General features: G+C 44.9%; 1 protein-coding gene across 3 annotated transcripts in view; it reads right to left on the reverse strand.

Moving 5' to 3' along the window:
- Positions 1–7,609, reverse strand: part of CHRM1 (cholinergic receptor muscarinic 1) — a 47,390-nt gene extending 39,781 nt beyond the window's left edge. For all 3 annotated transcript variants that reach the window (XR_005582875.1, XR_005582876.1, XM_039481810.1), the window contains exon 1: positions 6,978–7,609. The gene's annotated coding sequence lies outside the window, so the exon portion shown is untranslated. The remainder of the gene's footprint in view (positions 1–6,977) is intronic.
- Positions 7,610–8,730: the final 1,121 nt, after the last annotated feature.

An 8,730-nucleotide genomic window follows, 5' to 3' on the forward strand; every position in this document is an offset into this window, starting at 1 on the left:
GCGCACCTATATGCTGACATCATCTGGATTTAAGTGGAGGGTAGTTCGCTTTGGCTCCTATCTTGCAAGGTGCCTGCTGCCCTCAACCTCTCATTTCTGCTGATCTCAGTGATGCGATTGCAACGTGAGCAGAAAGCTGCAGCCAGAAGGTCCAAATTTAGCAACCACCCAGTGTGCTAAATTCTAGCTCTAGCTCCCTTGGCTACTCTGGGCTGTTAGTTATTAAATATCCCAACTTTGGCATATTCATGCCCCCATGAGAGGCCATTATGGGTGTATTTTTAGGTCAAGATTTAAGGTTGTTGTTCCTTTAGAAAAACACAACCTGGCACTGTTTTTATGTTTAACTCTTTGATATCCAACAGTCACGAGGCCAAGAATTCCCCTAGGCCCTGTCAACACACAAACTCTGTACTGATATAACTAAATCTGGTAGGGGTGTGAGTTCTTACTCATATAATGATTGTACCTATAACACTGCGCTTCTGGGTGGGTCACTGTCAGAGGGAATCGAAGCTCCACACTCTGGTTCTTAAAAGCATGAGCATCCACTGCCTAAGCTGACAGACCCAGGTCTGTTAGCTCTGGCTGCAGCACACTCATTGACTGCTATCTGTGGTGCCCCACCGAGCAGACCTCCACTGTGGGTACAATGATACAGGTATAAAGGTGCCTACTTCTCAAAGCAGGGCAGCATCATTATCTCCTTTTTACAGATGGGGAAACTGAGGCACAGAGCGTGGCATATGACTTGCCTAACTAAGTTCACCTAGCAGGCCAGCGACATAGGCAGGAACTGAATCCAGGTCTCCTGAGTTCAAGTCTAGTGTGTTGTCCACACACACGCCTACTGTAGATGTATATTTATCTTGCTATAACTGTGTCCTTACTGGGTGGTTTTATACAGAGTTAGCTATACAGGTGTAGTGAAAGTGGTACAGCATTAGTGTGCAGACAAAGCTGTAGGCTGTTCCCAATAGTGACACTTATTGGAAACTCACAGCTGCTGTAAAGCAGTGTAGCTCTCCTGGCTTCAACAGTGCTGTTTTACACCAGCTGAGTATCTGGCCCCCTTATCTCAGGGAACGTGGGTCAGCATCACTGGCCCAAATTTTGCAGGGAGGTAAACCGAGGCACAATGAGACAAAGGCCAGAACTGGATTCCTTTAGGCACCAGCTTGGTTGCTTAGCTCTTGGGAAAACCCATCTGCAAGTCACACAATAGGAGTTGAAAATCTGGGCCCTTATTTTGGAAAACCTACACCCAGGTAATTTGCCCAAGATCAGTAGCAGAGCCAGGTCTCTGATTGCGTAGCTAGTGCCTGACTCACACTGCCTCCCAAACGAAGAGGAGCCTCTTTGCACAAGCCGATTACGTCCCCTGCAGCGCTGCTCAGGTCTTGCTTGCAGCCAGTGCACTGGGCTTCATATCCCAGTTAGTCGCAGCGAGTTTGGCTGGACATCACAGCCAGCTTTGAGGGGTTTAACGTGCCCGAAAGGGGACAGGGCCCCCTGTTCTTGACATGTTTGCCTAATACAAAGGAGTCCTGACAGTTCTATGGCTGAGACTTAATCTGACTGATTAGCCAAGCCTTTACTTGCTGAGAAGGTCAACACTTTTTTCCACAGGATTTGCTGTGGTTCTTTAAAATCAGCCTCTTTAGTATCACCTGCTGCTGATAGCCAGTGATTTCTAACCCCCCTTGTGCACTGACATTGAGGCACCATGGTCCCAATCCTCAAAGGTATTTAGGTGTCTAACTCATTGATTTCAAAGGCACCTAAATTGCTTGGAGGACCTTGGCTGTAGAGATGACAGTCAGGATATTGTTGTTAATACCATGACAGGGCTCTGAGATCATGGCCCTGTGGGTCATGGTGCTGGGCACTGCCCAGATATATGGTCCCTGGGGGTTTCACACCACAAAGGGTTTATAATCTCAGTAGAGGAACTTTCATTACCTAATAATACCCCCTTCTTATCATCAGTGGATCTCTAAAGCACTTTACACAGGAGGACACTACTGGCATCATCCCCATTTTACAGATGGGGAAACTGAGTAGGCCCAAGGTCACCTAGCAGGCCAATGGCAGAACAAGGAATAGAACCCAGGTTTTCTCAGTCCCAGTTCAGTGCTCTGTACCCTAGACCACAATGCCTCACTCCGTCCACTACCACTTTACAAGCAGGGAAACTAAGGCAGAGAGCGATCAAGTGACTTGCCTAGTGTCACACACAGTCTCTGGCAGAACCAGGAATTGAATGTGTCTGTTGAGACATAGTCTAGTGCCTTAGTCACAAGACCATTCTCCCTCCATGGGGAAATGAGCTGCCTCTTTTTTTTTTTTTTAATGATTTCCCCTCTTCTCCCTACTCCCCCCGCCCCCAATGTTATACACAACTGGCTGGAGTCTTTTGGTCAGATTCTGATCTTATTTACACTGCTGTAAATCTAGAGAGAGGTTCAATTCAACTCAATGAAGTTAGTCCAGGTTTTACTGAGATGTAAGTGATGTTGGCCACCTGCTGCTTACATTAAGATTGAGTTCCAGTCCTGTTAGTAGCAAACAGATGGACATACGCTGGATGGAACTGAGAGAAAAAGCAATAGACAAATGTTGAAACAGAGCAGTGTGGCCTTGTGCATACATCACTACAGTAGGTCTTAGGGGACCTGGATTCAGTTCCTGGCTCTATCACTGGTCTGACTTTGGGCAAGTCACTTCCCTCCCTTTGCCTCAGTTTCCCCATCTGTAAAATGGAGAAAATGCTACTGCCTTCCTTTGGAAAGTGCTTTAAGACCTGAAGATGAAAAGAGCTAGGTGGTGTTGTTAAATCATTGGAGGGACTGACTCACAAAAAAGGTTCAGAAAACTAAACATGTCTACCTGGGTTGTGAGCTCACTAAGGGTGCAAAGGGATCAGAGGAAGGATGGCCCGGGGGTTAGTGTTGGTTGCCAGAGATGTGGGTTTGATTCCTTACTCTGATAGTAATGATTCTGGACAAGTTACTAGGCCCAGAATATCACAAATGGTAAATTTAATTTTTTGAGTTAGGTGCCTAAATGCCTTTGAGCATCTGGGCCTTAGTCTTTCTGTGCCTCAGTTTCCCCATATATCAAATGGGGCTAATATTACTTCACAGAAGTGCTGTGAGTCTAAATACATTGAAGATTATAAGGCACTCAGATATTATGCAGTTGTGCCTTGTCTAGGAAGCTGCTGAGTTAAGACAGGGTGGACACTTGAGAGAACTGGATTCTAATCCTGCCTCTGCTATTGATGTACTGCGTGAATCACTTCTCCTCTGACCAGTTAGGTTGCTTGCTCGGAATGGTGGTTTCTGACAGCTGTTTGTACAGTGGAGACTGGGATAATGATGGTGGCTCTGAGGGTGAGAAAATGAAGGGGAGAGCTATTTAGTCTGGTGTTCGTGGTGTGAGACCCTCAGACATTTGGCATTTGCCTTCAGCACCTGCACCCCAGTTCAAAAATTGCTTGTCACCTGCTTACCCCAAAACACATGAGTAATCCCAGCCTTGTTCAGGCTTACTTACATCCCATTGAACTCTCTGGGATTTCACTGCTTTGCTCAATAGAGAGAAGGTTAAACAAGTGTTGTGCCTAATTGGGGCCCAGTTTAAATTTTGCTGGTCCCACCCTCACACAGCAAACCTAGCCTGGGGGTTGCTGTGGCCTTTGGCTTCTCTGAGCATCCCAGTTTTGCAGGGTGGGGAGAAAACCCCATTTTATCCCCTCTGCCCAGTGGGCAAATTGTCCTAGCCCCTGAGCAGGGGATGATTTAGCCCTGTATTAGTACATGCTGGGGACAATGAAAGCCAATAGAAATGAATGGAGGATTCTAAGGTCAGTAATAGGAAAGAGAGTCTCACTGCTACATCTGTCTGTCTGTCCATCCCCATACGTGCCCATCTGTCTCTCTGTCCACATACACACTCATTTATCTTTGTCTGTCTCCATACACATCCCTCTATCCGTCTTTCTGTCCCCATAGGCCCCCCTTATCTGTCTATTCGTCCCCCTATCCATCCTCTGTCTATCTATTGTGCTCTTAGATAGGTGCCCTCAAGCCCCAAATCCTCCCTTTGTTTTTTCTTTTCCCACCTCCCGATGCTGCGAATTTGATCCTTTCATAAACTGTTATGAAAAGTGGCAGCTTTCTCTCCTATCCCTCCCCCACCCCACCTCAGCCGTCGTATCCTGCTATTTCACAGCACTGGATTATACACAGCTGTTTTCAGACCGTTTTCCATTAGTAATATTTGTAACACTGGATTTGTCTGGCTAAGTGCCTTAAAAGATTATTCGGCAAGAGCTCACAATTTTAGGGCTTTCAAAACAAACATTTCCATAAGTGAAAAAGATTTGCAAGCAACAGGTTAATACATCAAAGGGGACAACTTTATAGCACTTTAATATAGCCCAGTCTCTTGGGATTTAACTGCTTGTCTGTTGCAGGCAAATTATTTTCTATAGTCTTTCTTGACCTACAAGTATTAGGAGTAGGGCTTTGAGTAGACAGTATTGTTTTTTAAATATAATGTATTATTATTTATATTAAAGACCCGCCCCACCGAGAGCGAGGGGAGGCCCATTGTGTTGAGCACCGCACAAGCACAGTAAAAGATGGTGTCATACTTGAAGAGTGAATTCTGAAGAGATAAGACAGACAAAGGGAGGATAATGTCCATAATAGCAGACGTTCACCGCAGAGCATCGTAGATTTGACCTGATTGAACTTTAGAATAAAGCCTTTAAATATGCTTAGCATTGAAAAAGCATTAACGTACTTCGTTCTCCCACGCCGTGTCTCATTGGGGTTAATTTATTAGCCCTTGTAAGATCTATTAGAATCATCTGCTGTTTTTTCTTCCGTATGATTTAGATTCATTAGATGCTACAATTATTTTACCTCTCTCTTCCTTTGTGGCTGGTCTGCTGTTGCTTTTTTCTTGTGCTAAGTAACTAAGCACCGGCTCTATTTTTCAGAAGTTGTTTCTGATAGAATGTCAAGGAGTGAGAGCCAAATTTTGCTTTTCCTTACCCCAACTAACTCCGAGGGCTTCAGTAATGTTATTCTAGGTGTTGAGCAAAATTTTGCCAGACCAGCCAAGAAATGGAGGCAGTGTAGTCTAGTGGATAGGGCACTAGACTGGGCATCAGAGGAGCCAGGTTTTAATCCTAGCTCTGTTGCTAAGCTGCTGCGTGATCTTGGGCAAGCCCCTTCTGCTCTCCCTGCCTCAGTTTCCCCTTCCATCCTTTGACTTTCTTTATGAGATGATAAGATCTTTAGGGCAGAGATGGACTCTTACTGTATGTTATCTCCTGTGTCTGGCACAGGGGGCCCCTGATGTCACTTGGGGTCTGTGTAGTGCCTAGCACAACTGGGGACTCTGATTTCAGTTGGGGTCTGTGCAGCACCTGGCACAATTAGAGTGCTGATCTTGGTTGGAGTCCCTGCAGGATTTCACGCAATGGGGAATCTCAGCTGAGGGCTCTATAAATTACAGTAATTATAAATAACAACATTGTAGGAAACACAAGTTACACGCTCATATATTTAAAAAAAAAAAGCAGAGGGAAAGAGAAAAATGAGTGTGGGTGTATCTGATGACAGGTGGTTAATGTTACTGCCTGAGAGAAATGGGGAAAACAGACTCTCACAATTAGCTGTAAAGTTTGCTTTTTAAACTCTGCTCTGGCACTGGGTTCTATGTATTTTTCATCTGCAAACATTGGAAGAAAAATGTAAGCCATGTGCAATGAATTCATCTAGATCTACTCCTAAGTGAAGAGCTTTGAAACTGACTAAAGATTTTGGTTTATTTCTTCGACTGTAAAACTTTTAACAAGCTTTATAATGCCTTGTTACAGTACATAAATGTAATACATATGTAACTGGGAGGAGAACACAGGAGTCCTGAGCCCCTGTTCTAATCTAGACGCCCCTCCCCTCCCAGAACTGGGAAAAGAACCCACACATCCTGACTCCCAGTCTGTTGCTGTGACCACTAGAATATATTTCTTTACACCATCCAGAGCTGGAACCAGAAGTCCTGATCCCTCATTCTCATCACCTGGACCATGCTCCCTTCCAAACCTAGGACAGAATTAAGGAGGCCTGACTCCTAGCTCACCCCACCACCTGCTCTGACCACTACTCACCCACAGTTGGGAATCAAATCCAAGAGTCTTGACTCTCAGCCCCCTCCTCTAACCATTAGCTCTGACTCAACTCCCAGAAGCAGGAGCTCTAACACCTATCTGTGCATTCAGATGACGCTTCTCTGCACAGCAATAACAATTAATGCTTATCATGTACAAATCCAGGAGCTAGTAATTTGCATTTTGTCTCACACGTGCCGTTCCCTGTTCATTTACTGCTATGTGTTAGAAAGAGGCTTAGACTTTAAATGCAAGATGTTGCATCAATTTCTCATCCAGTCTTAAGCACATTTTTGCCTTCCGATCAAACCACTGCCTGATGGATTGCGTTCCTACTCACCACATCTTTCTCTGAAGAAAGCAAGGGCTAGGTCCTCAGCTCTGGTACAAATCGGTTTAACTCCATCAAAATTGATGGAGCGATGCTGATTTTCACCATCAGAAGATCTGCCATTAAAGTCAGAATGTAACCACAGCACTGAAAGTGCAAGAATCAGCTGCTGAACCATCCCATGGCAGGCTGCTTTTCTCCAGATATTGCTTGCCCTGGAAAGTTATCCACAAAAATAAAATTGCCCCATCTTTTCTGCCTCCGACACCTCCCATATGAGCTAAATTTTCTCCCGCACACAAGCATCAGCACACCCTGGTCCTCCATCTCTCTGCAGTGGCTTCAACTCACTTGCAAGATTGCCTTTTACAGCCCTTTCCTCCTGCACTCAGTAGGTCAAAAGAGGAATGAAAATGTAGCATCTTCCCAACGATTTAAATGAAATAGAGGCTCACTTACGTGGGTTGTGTCCTAGCTCGATTCAACTCTTCTGAGCAGCACCAGAACTGGGAGCTTAGATCTACTTCTGTGTTTCTGGGCTCTTGTCCTGAGCACTTGCTTTGAACTGGCAAATCTCTCCCAGTGCTTGGTGATTATGGCGTAGTTTGCGAGGGTTAAATTCACAAACTCTTAATAAAGGCATCTCCACCACTCCCTCTGCTGGATATGATGCTCAGAGTTGCTGGCTGTCTTAGAATGTGCCTGGCTGTTTAGAGTTGGCAGTTGGTTTATGTATGTAATTGCCAATATGAGTGTGATTATTCATACAGCATAGACTACATTAGCCTCGCTAGTATCTTTGCAAGTGATTGTGGCCGAAAGGCCCATGTGATGAGTGCTTATTTATTTGTGCAACAGCATAGGCTGGAGGGTAGAGTACAAATCAGGAGGACCTGGGTTCTGTTCCTGCATCTGCTAATTGACACTGATCGGCTGTGTGGCCTTGGGCAAGTCATTTGCCTCTGGTTCACCTTTTGTCTTCCCTATTCAGACTGTAAACAGATTGGGGCAGGGAATGGCTGCACAGCACCCAGTACAGTGGTCTAGTGTGCGGCCTCTAGATACTACCGTAGTACTACTACTAATTCACACACCATAATGCAGCCCTGCTCTAGTGTATGGCCCTCTAGATACTACCATAGTACTACTAATAATGCACACACTATAATGGGCCATGATCTCAGTTAGGGCTTTTGGATACTACCATAATGCTACTAATAATGCACACACCATAATGAGACCCCAATCTTGACTGAGGCCTATAGATGCTACCGTAATGCTAATAATAATGCACACTCACCATAATAGCCCCCGGATCTCAGTTAGGGCTTCTGGGCACTACTGTAGGGTTAATAATGCGCACATCATGAGGCTCTGATCTAGGCGCTACTGTAACACAAATAATCTGTAGACCAGATCTCACAGCACTTTAGTTGTGGCCCAGGTAAATTATGTGTTTATTTTTTTCAATACCTGGTTCAGATACTTACAAGGGGTCTGTTCTAGAGATTAAAAAATAGCATTAGTGTAATAATTTGTAGCACTTTTATAGTAATCCCTTTTATATAAGGATTTCAAAGCTCGATTTTATAAGGGGAGAATTTGAGGCCCAGAGACGGCAAGTGAAACACTAACCAAACTGGGAACAGAACCCCAGAGTTCCAGCTCCCATTTTGAAGGCCATTACTAGACCACATTGGCCTCTGGCAGTAGAACCCAGGAATCTGATTCCTGGTTGCAGTCCCTTGCTTGATTATTAGACCACGTTCTGTCCCAGAGCAGGGAACAGAACCCAGGAGCCTTGACTCCCAGTCCCAGGCTTTCCTGCCATAAACACTAAGACCAGACTCTCCCTCCTGGAGCTTGGAGTAGAACCCCAAAATCCAGATTTTCAGCCCCTGTTCCAACTGCGAGATCCTACTCCCTTTCCAAAGTTGGAAATAGACACCAGAAATCCTGAATCCCAGCTCTGCCTACTCTAACCATTAGGTGACAGTGCCTCCCTGAATAACTCTGCAGTCCAAACAGAAAGGCCTTTGGGATGTTTATTTGAAGCACTGAAATTTGAAATAATATTCCAATGAAAATGCTTCATGAAATAACAGGGATAGTTGAGTTTGGCCAGGTTAGGAATCCTCCTTCCTCTCAGTGTTGTTTTAATATGGAACTGCCTGGTGCTTAAAATGGAATGATCTCAGCTCATTTCATTCCA

The sequence above is a fragment of the Mauremys reevesii genome, linkage group 7 (assembly GCF_016161935.1).
Source record: "Mauremys reevesii isolate NIE-2019 linkage group 7, ASM1616193v1, whole genome shotgun sequence".
NCBI classification, from domain to species: domain Eukaryota; kingdom Metazoa; phylum Chordata; order Testudines; family Geoemydidae; genus Mauremys; species Mauremys reevesii.